This window comes from Motacilla alba, chromosome 2 (genome assembly GCF_015832195.1).
Source record: "Motacilla alba alba isolate MOTALB_02 chromosome 2, Motacilla_alba_V1.0_pri, whole genome shotgun sequence".
NCBI classification, from domain to species: domain Eukaryota; kingdom Metazoa; phylum Chordata; class Aves; order Passeriformes; family Motacillidae; genus Motacilla; species Motacilla alba.
Window position 1 is genome coordinate 144561813 of NC_052017.1, and position 15006 is coordinate 144576818.

Here is a 15006-nt window from a genome sequence, read left to right on the forward strand (position 1 = left end):
CTTCTGCCTATCTTCTGCATGCTGAGGAGGACTCATTTAATTTTAAAATTATTTGGAAAAAAGCAATGTGTATCTGAAAATTTAGTGCAATGAAACTAAGCTGAACAAATGAAAAAGTGTCAGGTTTTTCCTGTAGCTGGCAGCATTGTATGTTCATTTCTGCTTGTTTGTCACTCAGAATAATGCAAAGAAAGCTTTATTATCCACTACCAAGAATGGTTTATCATGTCTGTTTAAATGGCTGTAAAAGAGTTTTTGGAGAAGTGTGAAGCTCTATTTATGCTATAGGCAGCTTTGCAGTAGCAAAAGGCACATTTCTGCAAATTTCTGGTAGAAGGTGAAGATTTTATTTTTCCTTTTAAAACACATCTGTACTTAACATTGTCAGAAGGCATCAGACAATGCCATAACATAAATACTGTGTTCATCTGTCCATAAAACAGCCCCCATGCCTGGAAACTGCTCCTCCTTGTCTTCCTTGCCCTTCCTGGTGGAAGGGAGGCAGCATCTCCTGCAGGCAGCATCTCCTCCTCACAGGGAGCCTGTGCTGGTGCAGGACCGTGTGTATCCCCCTCTGTGTGCCTCCCCCGTGAGATACAGCACTGCCAGTTGCTCTTTGGCTAGCACAGGTACTTACAGCACATTTCACCTCACTCTGATTTATATTGTTATAGGTAAAATGCCAATTAGACCAAATTGATAATTTGCAAAAGCCAAATTATTATAATAATAAAAAATAGAATTTATTTTGCGTTCAGATTACAATTTGTGCCAGCCATGAATCAAAAGGACAGAGCCGAGCTGGGGACTCAGCTCTGGGTGAACACAGATCTGACCCCTTCACGCGTCAGACCTGGTGAGTTCACAAAGTCTGCTTGATCAGTCCAGGTTTTATACTCTTTTTCTTGCCCGGAGCTGCTTTTCCTTTGTCCTTTTCTTAGTCTGACGAGATTTCCAATGTTTCTCCGCTGTGGAATAATTCTATCTGATGAACAAACAGTGCAGACTCCAGAGTCTTAGGAATATTCATGCTGTCCTCTTGCTCTTAGTCTGGCATGGGCAGATACCTGTCTCCCCCTCGGACAAAAGCTGTGTCGCAATGCACAAACATGTCCGGAACACATACATGCTGAATAGAGTTTACAGGAATCGGGTTTTTACATGCTAGTGAGATTCCCAGAACCGGCTATTCATGCTAAATTGACTGTCAGGAATGATGTTATCTCTGGTTATCGGTGGCCACAATGGGCCGCTGATGTCTCGGGCGTTCTGTGATTTATTTGGAACTTCTTCACTTGCTAATTTTGGCTTCTATTCAATGTGCACCTGTGGATACTGTGTTTCAAATGAAGCATGAGGTAACCAGTTTCCCAATCCCTGTGGCTGATTCTGTGAGCTCAGTGGTTTTATGTCAGCCCCCAGTGACATGTCTGGACATGCTCCTCAGCGTATTCCATCCCTTCTAAGTACAACCATATTTTATTTGATCACGAATTTTAATATATTTATAACATCTGCAACCTCCAGTGGTGCTGCTGCTGCCATTTTCTGCTTTCTCCCACTTGGTTACACCACAGATGAGCTCAGATGCCCATCTGCAGCTGGATGGCACAGGAGCGAGGAGGAGATGGAATATGTGAGTTACTTTGTAAACTGAGGGTTAGAGAAGACCAGGAACAAACAAATGCTTGACAGAAAACCAACACGAACTGGAAGACAGACATACGGAACACTTCCCTTGAGGCATCCAAGCACGAAACATTCACACCCCAAAAGGGTCCTCACAATGACCCATAAATGGCAATTTTGGGAATGATGAATCAGACCTTCCATTTCTCCCGTGTTTCACTGGAAGCAGTTATAAATCATCTCCAGCATTACAAGTGCACATCAGACACAAAGGAGGTGGAAAGGGGGCTAATTTTAACCCATTAAGAGTTTTCAGGCTGCCAGATTCAAGTTATGTGTCTTTGTGAGGGTGAAATACAAAGAAGGCACCTAAGAGTACTTGAGAAAATTAAAGGCTAGCACAAGCACATCACAAATTCAAAGAAATCCTGCAGCTGGGATTTAGAAGAGCACTGGTATAAAGTAATAGCTTATAAATCCTTGATTCCCTGAAAAATACTAATGCCAGTCATCTCAAGCTTTTTACTTATTGCCTGCCTACACAGCTGCCTTTCAGTTTGAGCATTTGAGGAGAAACTTCTCTGGACAGCAGAGTGTGATTAAACTTCAAAATCCAATTCATGACACAATCTTCTGTACTTTTTGAAGAGAAAAAAATAGTATTCCACTTAAAATTTAACAACACGGCAGACCCTCTCTTGCCACTTTGCACAATATGAGAAACTTTTTTTGGGGGGGAAAAAAGAGAGAAATTACATAATTGGAAGGGGCTGGCAGGGTGGGGAGAGAAAAACTTTACTGCATTTAGGATTTTATACAGAGCCTTTTATAAAGGGAGAAAGATCCAAAACATATTTTGGGGAAAAACTGTGCAGAACCCGTGCAGGACCCAGGCTGTGCCACTCCAACCCTGCTCACTTTTTAAACAGAGGTGGAAGCAACCAGGCCAGAATGCTCCATCTTCTGATTAAAAAAAAAGAAGAGTGGAAGGAATTGTTATCACTGTATTTGCAGCACAGCAGGCAGACTTTTTTCTTTTCTTTTTCTCCTAACTTACTGGTACAAGTGCTCCATTAATAATTCATGCTGCCTCTAAACGACAGGGCAGCCCTGCTGCTTTGTCACATCTCACAATGGCTGAGTGACAACTAGCTCTGACTCCAGGCCGCTATCTTTGACTATCTGCCGGGAGAGACACATCACTGTCCTTCCTGTGTCATTCAATCCCTGACACGGTGGTGACAAGTGCTGGCCTGGCCTGTCATTCCCTTCACCCTCCGATAACAGAATGTGCCGCCTTTCAGTGCAGGCTCTGCACCCCTGCGCCCCAGAGGAGGAGATGTATGTTAATGCTGCTGCTGACTGCTGGTCTGCTTCTGCTGCTTGTTTTTCCTCTGGATACAAATTTGGACTGACCACGCTTCAAAAAACACAGGGTTTAAATGATGCTCTGGGACCAGCACCCAGCTAAAGCCCATAGGATAATGGTGTCCCCAGGGTGCTGAGAGGGAAAAAAAAAAAAGGGACTTTTTTAGGAAATGTGAAAAGCGTCAATCACTTGTTTTAAAATCTTAAAAGTTTAATAATAATAAAATTGTTATAAAAATAGCAATATAATTACAGTAATAAAAAATTGGACAATTTGGATTAGGACAATATGAGACAATAAAATCTAAGAGTTACAGATGGTCTGGGTACCTTTTTCTGGGCAAAATAAGCCCGAAAAGGGACACAGGTTAACAGAGGATTAACCCTTGAAAGCAATAGCCTGTTACATATTCATACACCTCGTACATGATGCATAAATTCCATTCAAACAAAGGATTCTGTCTGGTCAGCGTCAACTTCTTCCTCTTAATCCTGACGGCATCTTCATGTCTGAGTGAGGTGGGAAGAAGTTAGTTTCTTCTGAAAAGGGAGCAGTAAATTCTTTTTCTCTGAAAGATTTAGGTGACCTGTAGCTGCTACCTGGTTCAAGTACCTCATTCCTTTCTTTAAAAAAATATCCCACATACATAGTTTCTATTTTAACATTATGTTACAACCTAAAACTATATTTAACACACTACTTAAAAAATTAATACAGCATACCTTTCTAACATAACACATATGTAATAAATAGAGGAATAAATTCGTGCTTATGAAATGATATGTATGAAATAAAATATATCTGTAGGATGCCTGTCAGAAACAGTTCTGAGGTTTATCAATCACACACTGGGGCTTGAGAGAAGATTACCTCACTACATTGTAAAATCACAGGTGGTCACTGAATAGAGCTTCAAATTAGCAAGTGAAGGAGCTAGTCACTGGGGACAGGAAAACCCAAGCCATCAGCAATTGATAAAGACTCAAGATCAAGATAACCCAGAACCCGCAACCCAGTGTTAAGTTCCCGTAACTTGGAATTAACATTCATCTTTTCCTGGAGACTGCTTTTGTACACCCAGGAACTGCTTTGTCCACTTGCAAACAGGTTTCCTCCAACTCTGGAGAGAGAAAGAATTCTACATGAATATGCGAAGGAGAAGAAAAGAACAAGAGGAACTTTGTCCTGGGCAAGAAAACTAGTACAAAACCCAGGCTCGCCAGACGGGCTTTGTGAACACTGGGGTTTCCGAAGCAATAGAGGTCGGAATGAGGTTCACCCAGCACCGATCCTGGGGTCGACGCTGTCCTTTTGATTGTGGCTATAGAAATTTTATTTCGATTCACGAAATAAATTCTGTTTCTTTATTTTTAATTTGGGTCTCTCAGTTACTGATTCGGACCAATCAGATTTTACCTATAACACATATAATATTAATTTTAATATTTGCGAAAAGCCAATCATAAAATAGGCATTTTTCACAGGAAAAGTCTCAGGTGACAATGCCAGATTTTAGGGCAGACAATTAGGGATCACACATGGAAAGAATTATGCATTTCCTCTCTATGCCAAGGAGCTTTTGGGACTGAGCTGGCAGGGCAGTGTTACCCTTCCAGAGCCCTCCCAAAACGTATGCAGGGCACTGCAGGCAGGACACAGCGGTCTCTTCCCACCGTGCTGAGCAACACAAGCTACTTCCAGAGGCTCCTGAAGAAAACAACTCTGCTCTCTTTTCCAGATGCTTGGAAATTGTGGGGAAATGACTGCTCACTTTTTTAAATTTCTGAAGGTTTATAAAACTTTAACAAAAAACTCAACAAAAGGACTAAATAAGGAAAAATTACAGCGCTGGGAGCCCCTGACCATGACTAACAGCCACATGTTTATCTTCAAAATGGATGCTCCACCTTTTATACTTCTAGCTCCTCCTAAAGTCTTGTCAGCCAACTCCTTCCTTGCCCTCCAGTGATGGAGATCACTTTCTTACATCTTGATTGGAGGTCAGGTGTTGCCATAGTAACAAGCCCACCCTCCCCAAATTACTACCACGGCCATCCGGTGATAATGATGCGGGGTGGGGGGGGGGGGAAGACATATTGCAGTAATAAAACTATGCATCTACAAAAACCTCTCTTAACACACATATAATGTTCACCCCTTAATTGTGAGAGCCAACCATCTCATTAGTCATCTATAACAGAAGCGGTGGGGGTGTTTTTGACAGGCACCAGAAAATCTCCTGGGGCTCCCTCTGACTCTGCCAGCAGCACGGCAGCACACGCCTGATGTGTTCAGCCAAAATCTCTCTGTGCTCTCAATGTGCAGTACCCCTCACAGAGCAGCCAAGCACCTGTGTGAGTGGCTGATCCCAGGAAAGGGCCACGAGCCTTAAAGAGTTTCCTAATTTCCAGCTCTTTGATCTTCCCAGATGCAGGGAGGCAGACAAGTGCAAAACAAGGATTAAGTCGTAGGCAGAGCTGCCAAAGCCAGTCCTTTGTCTCCACCTCTGTGCCCTCAGAGGAGACATTCCCAGCATTCAGCCAGTACCCTCAGCAAAGGTTCACTACACACTGCTGTTACAAACACAGGGGACAAAATATTGCCCAAACATCCTTTTCTCCATGAGGACCTGAATACAGCTCCCTTTATCCTTCCCTACTGCAGTGCTGTTACCAATTACAGTCATTAAAGAACAGCTGGTGCTCACTCCAGTAGAGAGCTCTCTCCAAAGCCCACAGAAGCTGATGAAAAAAAGATTTCCTTTCTTCCACTGGATTTTGGATTAGATTCAGAGAGACCTGACAGTTTAGAAAGCAGGGGGTTGTTGGTTTTTCCCCCATTCCTATTCTTACTTCTCCATCTCATGTTTGTGACTAGGGACCATTTATTTTTTCAATCTATACAGCCAGTGACAGCAGGTTGGGGCTGCTTGACCCCCCCTCCCCTCCATTTTTAGAGGAGATTTTAATTAAAAAAACTCCACAGCGGGGCTGAAACTACTAGAAACTAGAAAGGAAGAAAGAATGAGGCAGAACAGCAAACAGCAGCAGACTTTCAATGTCCTTTGCTCATGATGCTTTTTCCCATTTAAGTCTTTCACGGCTGTTCCATGCGTTGCTCAAAGCTCAATTTGTCTTGCACACAGATCTTACTGAAAGGTAATAAGCAAGTCCTAGCTAGAGAGTCAATTAACTTGTAATCTTTGACATTTTGTATCAGCAGCAGCTGCCAAATGAGTTTTTTTTCCTTATGCAGAATGAAATGTATTGTTTGAGTGCTTGAAAATTTGATTTATGTTACATTTTTTCCATATTCACTTAGGATGCTCTCTTCCAGTCCCACTGGAAGTGGAGAAGTGCACTGAGTTTTGCCTCCAAAATTATCAACAAAACTCTTCTTGAGCTCAGGGAGTAACAAATTAATCCACCAGTTACTGTGTTGAGAGATTGAAATTTTCTTTCCTTTTACCTTGTCCTTTTGGAGCCAAATTTTCATTTTCACACCTGTAAGGCTCTGACAAGTGAAGAGGTGGCATGTTTGGATGGCCACAGCAGGTGCTGACACTGCCTTCCATTAAACTGTTCCCTCTCCTACTGTACAAACAGCTCAGCTGCTCCTGAAACAAGTCCTGAACCCACCCCACAGCAGCAGCTTGATCTGAGATTACCTGGTATTGTCAGAATGCAAATCAGGAGAAGTTCAGCTGCTGTTGCTTCACAAGACAAATACCACCGGGGAGTGTGAAAGGTTGGGCAGCAGAGGCTTGTCCTCACTTTCCTTCCCAAATTGCCAAGACAACAGACCCTTTATTTGCTGTGCATTCTTCCTGGAGCAGCTCTGGAAGAAAACATGACAGGTAAGGTGCTTTGTTGGACCACGCAGGTACCTCAGAATTCAGCTTGCATTCTGGTTGGACAGGGACTGTAATTTCTCAGATAACTCTGAAAGATTCCGGCTGAGGTTTCAATTGGTACAGCTACAGGAATATTTAATAATGGTAATTATATTACTATCACCACTCTGTAATTTCATAATGTGTAATAAAATGGTGCCTGTTAGTTTAAAATCGGCACGTAACTAAATGTAGCAGCTGCAGTAAGCTCCATCTTGCTCACCTGTCTGTATCACTGTTGAATCCCCACCAGTCACAACATGTCTGAGATTCCACATCAGTTCAAAAAGCTGCAATTATCTGTCTTTGAAAGACTAACAAGTAAGCAGGATTATATAAAAGGATTAAGCACACACATAAAAATAACATACTAGAAACTGTAGGTGGAATAATCTCTGAATCACCTGAGAAGGCTGAAATTTCCATAGAGGGATGTTTTCTACATCTTGTTTAACTGTAGAATGATTGAAACAAACTGCCACCTGTGCCCAGCAGAAAGGCTGCAAGAATGCTGTCGTCAGAGCTCCAGTTCTAGGCCACTTGCCTGCAGCAGTCACAGCCCTGCAAGAGGCCCCATGGGTAAGTTTCACATCAAGGGATGTTCACTGTTTTCTCTTAATACTTGTGAAAACCAGAACAGATAATAGCAACACTCAGAAAGAGTGATTATCATCATTGTGTTAATGATGGTCATGGGAGAAAGGCTCCAGCTCAATGAGCTCTGACATGGGAACAAGTTTTGCAAAAAAATTTTAAAAAGTAGGAATAAATGGGAGAGTCTGAAACCCAAATCCACAAGGAAGTGATTCACTGCAGTGCTGTGTGGACTGGATAATCCCAAAGCAGAGTGGAGTTGAGAGATTTCTGCCACATCAATGTGTTTGGTGCAGCCCCAGCAGAAGGGGCTGTGCCCACTAAACCTGCTGCCCTCCCATCAGCAGAATGGCTCCACCTCAGCTTCACTTCACAAGATGGTCAATTAAATCAAGCTGATGAAGCAGACAAATCCAGCCAAAGGACAAATTAAGCTGCATAGAATGTCTCATTGCCAAGGCAGAAATGTAACACAGGGAACAGATGAAGAGGCTGCTGGACTCCCAGCGCCAGGAAACGCTACCAGGAATTAATGGCAATATGGTCTCCATGCTGAAAGGAAAGCCATGCCATGGGATGCATGATCCAAACACTGAGGCTGATTGTCTTAGTTTACAAATGCAAGATGTGGCCAGGGTGTGTACTCTATTGCCATCTGTTAGAGGTGGGGCAGTTATCTTCTGCTAATTGGGCAGCTTTCCATATCACTTCCATGACGCATCCTCCCTCTGGGGAGATATCTGCTGTTAATGGCCATTGAGTGTCACTGCATGACTGATAAATTTACATCATACCCGTTGGGAGATGCTCTGCCCAGGGGGAGCAGCCAAGCATTCCTACCTGGATAGAATCTGGCATTTGGAACACCAGAGCAGCCTTTTCCCACTGGATTCCCAGAGGAGCAGCTTTGTTTTCCTCTGGATTCCCAGAGGAAGACCAGGCCCATCTACACCACCACTGGATCCTCAGAGGAAAACTCCACCCTTCTCCAGGATCCCTGCTCCAACAGAACCACACCTGGCACTGCAGGAGGGCTGCAGCCACCATTTCAATTGGATGCTGCCACCACCCTGACCCAAAGAGTGTCAGGTTGTATTCTGACTCTGCATTCTGTCAGTGTTGTTTTGTATTACTGCATTTTTATTTTTCCTAATAAAGAGCTGATATTCCTACTCCCATATCTTTGCCTGAGAGTCCCTTAATTTCAAAATTATAATAATTTGGAAGGAGGGGGTTTACATTTTCCATTTTAAGAGAGGCTCCTGCCTTCCTTAGCAGAAACCTGTCTTTTCAAACCAAGACACTGATAAAAGCAAAAATGAGAGAGAGAGAGAGAGAGATTATTCACAGAATAGTCCAGCAGGTAACAGTTTACCATCTTTCATGAAGAATGGATCAATACAAGAATGTTCCCAATGAGAGAAGAAATTAATTCCAGTCAGTGTTGCTGGTTTATGAGCAGAAAGGTCACTGAGGGTCTGGAGCAGGAGCTGAACAGATTGAAGTTTGTACTACACAGCGTTAGATGGAAATGCAGAATAATTACTTTTGCAAGCTTGCAAAGGATTAAACTGATTTAAATGGGATGAATCTAGCTGCAGCCCACTCCATCAGCTGTGTGATAGTAATTAATATGCAGATTAGAAAAAAAAAAAAAGCCCAAAACCCAGACATTTACTCTGCACTAAGGCAACATCCTTCTAAACTTCAGTGACATCTCAGCCTTTACCACAATAGTGGCCAGATGTCTTCCAATGCACAAAGATATTAATATACAGATGAATTATTTTCCAGGTTTTGTTTTTTTGTTTTTTTTTTTAATGCCAAACAACTTAATTTGGAACTATAAACTGAAGTTCTAGTTTTATGCTATGAACTTTAAAAGTATTTTGGAAAATAATACTAAATTTACTTGCAACAATACATAATGAGGTTCAAAGAATCATAGATTCGTTTGGGTTTGGAAGTGACCCTAAAGATCATCCAGGTCCAATGATCCTTCCATGGACAGGGACACCTCCAGTATCCCAGGCTGCTCAGAGCCCCCATCCAGCCTGGCCCTGATAATATCCAGGGATGGGGCAGCCACAGCTTCTCTGGGAAGCCTGTGCCAGGGCCTCACCACCCTCACAGGGAAGAATTTTTTCCCCTAGCATCCAATATAAACCCCTTACCTTTCAGCTCGAGGTTATTCTTCCTTGTCCTATCATCCCATGCTTTTTTAAAAAGTCCCTCTCCAGCTTTCTTGTACCACCTTTAGGAACCTGAACATGCCATAAGGTCTCCACAGAGCCTTCTCTTTTCCAGGCTAAACAATCTCAATTCTCTGAGCCTGTCTTCATAGAAAAGGTGCTCCAGCCCATTGATCATCTCTGTGGACTTGCTCCAAGAGGTCCATGAATGACGAAGGATGGCAGGAATAACTCAGTAGGATTGTGACTCCATTTGCACTCAGCAGACAATTCTGTCATAGACACATTCACGAGTTTTGTGTAGCCAGATGTAAGAGAGAGCTGCAGCTAGGGAGAAATGCTTTATTAGTAGCTGTGCATTTCTGCTACATATTACAGGATCAGCTACATATTACAGGTGAAAGTTCTAAACTTGTAAAAGTTTTACAGCACCTGGATATTCCTCTTTCTCTGGACTGACTTTTTCACTGCTCCCCTCCTGCCTGCAGCACCCCAGCCCCAAGGGCTCTTGGCTCAGACACAGCACAGCCGGTGGGACCTTTGTGGGCCATTACCTGCCCGAAGAGCTGCTGCAATGCTTTGGTTTGTGCAAAGCAGACTTGACCTTTGGATGCTGTGGATTGGTGGTGCAGCTCTTCAGCAAGTCCTGAGCAACTCTTGTGCATCTGTTTCCACAGCAGCTTCATCTCCTGTTCCAGATATTGCACGAGTTCCCCAGCCACACCCGTGTCAGGAGCGCTCCCCACGCAGCTCCCATCTCCATCCACATCCAGCTGGATACTCCTTTAGTGGCAATGAACTCCCAGCCATTGGCAGAGGAGATTTAGTTCTGTTGTTTGTCTGCTGGTGCTTTATAATCTCTACATATGCACAGCTAATTTTTTTTAACCATATTTGCTGTTCCTCTCAATCTCAAAACCTCCTGGGAGGTGGTATAATCCCATTGGTTCCCATTTCCATGATACGTGCTCCTAAGCACATTCAATTACTGCATGCATAATTGCCAGCTCACATAGGCACAATCATTAGTTTCTAAATCAGGTATTTAACTAACCCTTCTAAATCACTGGGAGGGTGATTTAAACCAAATTCAAGTACCCTTGTGGTGTCAGGCTCAGTGAAATGGTTTGGGTTTGCAGTAAATCACACAGTATCCAAGCCTTAATGCCTTCTGTTTTATAGGCAGGACCTAGAACAAGCAAAATCCTCTAATACACAGAATCCTGTTACATTTCTGAGAATGGGGATAGGGCAAACTGCCTTGAACAGCCGTAGAAAAATGGACCAACCAAAGCATTCAGCATAACAAAGGAGCCCCAAGGGCTCTGAAAGCAGAGCGAGAGAGGCAAGGCATTCTTCTGAATACAGAGCACCAGGGAAAAAGCATGAATGTCCAATTCAGATGGATCTGGTTTCAACTGGGAAATATGCAATTAAATGACAATCTGGCTTCATGTTGAGCTGTGACATGGGACATCCTGACATCTAGCCTAGAAACTTTATTGATGCCTCACAGTAGTCAGTGTCCTCAAGTCTCTGTGAACCAACATAAAGCACAGACTGCAACAGCTGGTGAACAAGGGTGTGGAGAGAGAGAAGAAAATCTAACCCACAGTTTGTAGCCTAAGACAAAACACCTTCTCTGCTTTTAGGTGTGCCCAGGAGGAAAGAAGTCGCAGTGGCTTCCCTACAGAAAATTATAAAATTTGCTGATAAACACATTAATAGTATTAATTCAAGACAGACAGACTTCTAATTTGCAACACTACCAAATCAGACTTTTCAAGAATATCACCTGTGCATGGTTTTGAAAGCTGTGTTTATGCCTGCCCTGGTGTCACACTGATCCCAGCCAAAGCATCTACAAAGTCTCCCACTGGGGGTTGGACAGTATTTATATGACAAGACACCTGAAATCAGTGTATCTACAGTTCAAAGCCAGTCCCATGCAGAATCCTATGCTGAAAATACGAACCAAAACCATAACTGCTTGGAAAACAGCATAACTGAAATGCTGCCATCACTCAGCCAATGTCTGTCCTTTTGTGCTTCCACTCATCTGCCGAGGAAATATCAGTTTCTAGAATTTCTGAAACTTTCTTTTTTTTCCAAGAGGAAAGACAACATGAAGTTACCCAGCTTCTCTTGGTCATGCCACAGATTTACAGCTACCTCCTACTCTAATTCTAGAAAAAACCTGTATTTTAAGAACTCATATCAATCCCACCGGCTTGGAGGTGAAAGAGATTAAGACCTTCAGGGCAAGGATCTTTGCTGGGATTTTACAGTACCTACTACAACTGACTAAATTTTGAATTCTATTACATACAATTAGAAAAATAAAAAGGACAGAATGTGACATAGTAAAATATTTATTTTATATAAATGTTTGTCATAACTAGTTACACTTGGCTTTCTTCTGCAACAGTTTTTAAGGTGATGATTAAAAAAAAAACCATACCAAATCAACCAACCAACCAAAAAACCAAAACGAACCAAAACAACAAAAAACCAAATCAAACCTATGGAAAACCCCACAAAACCTTAAAACCTTAATAAGCTTTATTCATAGTGCATCCTCCATCCTCCTTAGTATAAAATACCATGGAATAGGTTCCATGCTGAGTGCCTATTTTAAGTAAGACTAAAGAAACATTAAGTTCACTCAAAAGTAACAGCAACTTTTCACAAAAGTCTAAGGTTTGCTTTATTCCCTTGTTTATCACAGTTCAGACAAGGCTATGGAGAGGCTCTGTAATTAAGAGCATCACATGGAAAGCTGGAAGTTCTGGTGCAGCTTCAGGTAAAGTAAAACAAAAATATCATTAGACTAATCCCCAAAAAGTGGAACATAATCATTGTGGCAGTCCCTTTATTTTCTGCTAAGTTACATAGAAATTTAAATTTTCTGTAAGATTGTTGCTTTGGTTATTCCTTTTAATTCTGACCCAGGAAAATTAAAGCATGAGAGTGGCTGAAGTACACCATCTACAGCTTTGTCCTGTTTTCAGTTTAAACATACCTTAAGAGGCAGAGAGAGAACTACAGCAGGCCACATTTCTAATGCAGATGCATTATGTTAGCAAAGACCTTTTGCCAGAAAAAAAAATCTACTTATGCAAGTGGGAAAAGAATTTACTCTAAATAAATATATTCAAGTAGTACAAAATTAAAACATAGAATCAGGATAGTCCCAGCATTAGCCATACCAGTGTAAGTTTTATCCTGTCACTGTTGTGCTCTTTTCCAAAGCCATAAATTCCATATTGATTGATATCAGTGAAGTCCCCAAAATGCTCATGACCAGCTGGCTCCTTGAGCTTGCCCAAGAGCTCTGGGAGCAGAAGGCTTGGGTGAAGCTCCCCAGTATGCTTCAAGGGAAGTGTAAAGGATTAAGATAATGCTCCAGTTCCCTTGGAGTACATTAGGAAGCTTCTACATGACCTCTTGTTCTGGTTTGACCCTGGCTGGACACCAGGTGCCCCCCAAAGTTGTTCTGTCACTTCCCTGTCTTGCTGGACAGGGGAGAGAAAATATAACAAAAGGGTCACTGAGTTGAACTAAAGGCAGGGAGACATCATTCACCTCTTACTGTCACAGGTAAAACAGACCACACTTGGGGAAATGAATTGGATTTATTACTAAGACTAATGAGAAGTAAAACAAAACACCCTTGCCCCCATGTCTCCCTCCTTGCTGGGAGATGGCTCTACCTCCTCCCCCTCAGGGTGCAGGGGGATGGGAATGGGGGCTGAGGTCAGTTCATCACACTTTTTTGAAGAAAGCATTTTATGCAGACCCTACTCTGAGAGGCCTGCTTGCACAACCCTGCATGCGAGCTTGCTAGCAGAGAGACGTGCTAGCAGAGATGTGCTGCCCTTGGACAGACCTTATGGACACACTTGCCAAGATGTGCCCAAGGAGAAGGGATGTGAAGCAGGATGTTCCGAGGATAAGCAAAGAAGATATGGAGCAAAATGTTCTACTGATACCTCTACTAAGGTCTGCTACGTGACTAAGTCTATGTTAGCTTTTTGCCTTGCTTTGTATCCAATCAAGTATATTCCCACGCCACTAGTATAAATGTACCCTCAGATTTGCAATAAACTGAGCATTGATCATTACCTCCATGAGGACTGATCTCTGACTCCGGGGGCTCCTCTCTCTCTCCCTTTGTCTCTCTCCCCCCACCCCGTTCCTATATTTTTCTCCCTTTACTTTTTTTTTGTCTCTGCTGCTGCTTCCTTCTCCAGATCAGCTCCAGCACAGGGTCCCTCCCATGGGAATGTCTTCCATGGACTTCTCCAACCTGGGTCCCACCCATGGGTGCAGCTCTGCCCAGACTGCTCCAGCCTGGACTCCTCTCTCCACAGGGACACAGCTCCTGCCAGGACCCCACTAGGAAAGGGCTTCCCATGGGATCACAGCCTTCTTTGGGCATCTCTCTGCTCTGGTGTGGGGTACCGGTGGATCTCTGCATCCCCATGGACCTCCCTGGGCTGCAGGGATACAACTGCCTCACCACGGGCTGCACCAGGGGAATCTCAGCTCTGGCACCTGCAGCACCTCCTCCCCCTCCTTCTTCACTGACCTTAGTGGCTGCAAAGAGTTTCTCTTACATATTCTCACTCTGCCTGCAATTCCTTTTGCACAATAGTTTCCCCTTTATTAAGTATGTTATCCCAGAAAAACAAGTGCTTCTCCCTTATTAAATATGTTATCCCAGAGGAGTTGCAGCCATACCTGCTGGGCTCAGCCTTGGCCAGTGGCAGGTGTGTGTTGGAGCTGCCTGGCACTGGCTCTGACAGATATGGGGAGAAGTTCCTGAGAGCTTCTCACAGAAGCCAAATTGTCACGCCCCAGCCACCAAAGCCAACACACCCATTCTGCTGGCAAAGCTTTGAGTCAATGCTGGCAAATGGAGAGAGCAGCTCCTGAGGATGACACAGTCCTGGTGAACACTTCTAGGTTCAAAAGTAGACATTTCTCTAGCACTTCAGTAAATAATTTTTGTAGCATCACATGTTCTGACCTCACAAAAGAGAACATCTATGCCATAAGAATTGTAAGCACTACAATTGGTAGTAAAAAGCTCTTGTGCTGTGGCACCACCCAGGAGTTCAAGTCAACACCCAGCCCAGGGGTGTGGTCTTCAGGGCAGCCGGGACGAGGGAAGAGACAGAGAAATCTTGACTCCATGTTTCAGGAGGCTGGTTTATTATACTATGATATATATTATATTAAAAATGCCACACTAAACTATACTAAAAGAACAGGGAGAAAGATGCATCAGAAGGCGAGACAGGAATTGCAAGGAATGTATAACAAAG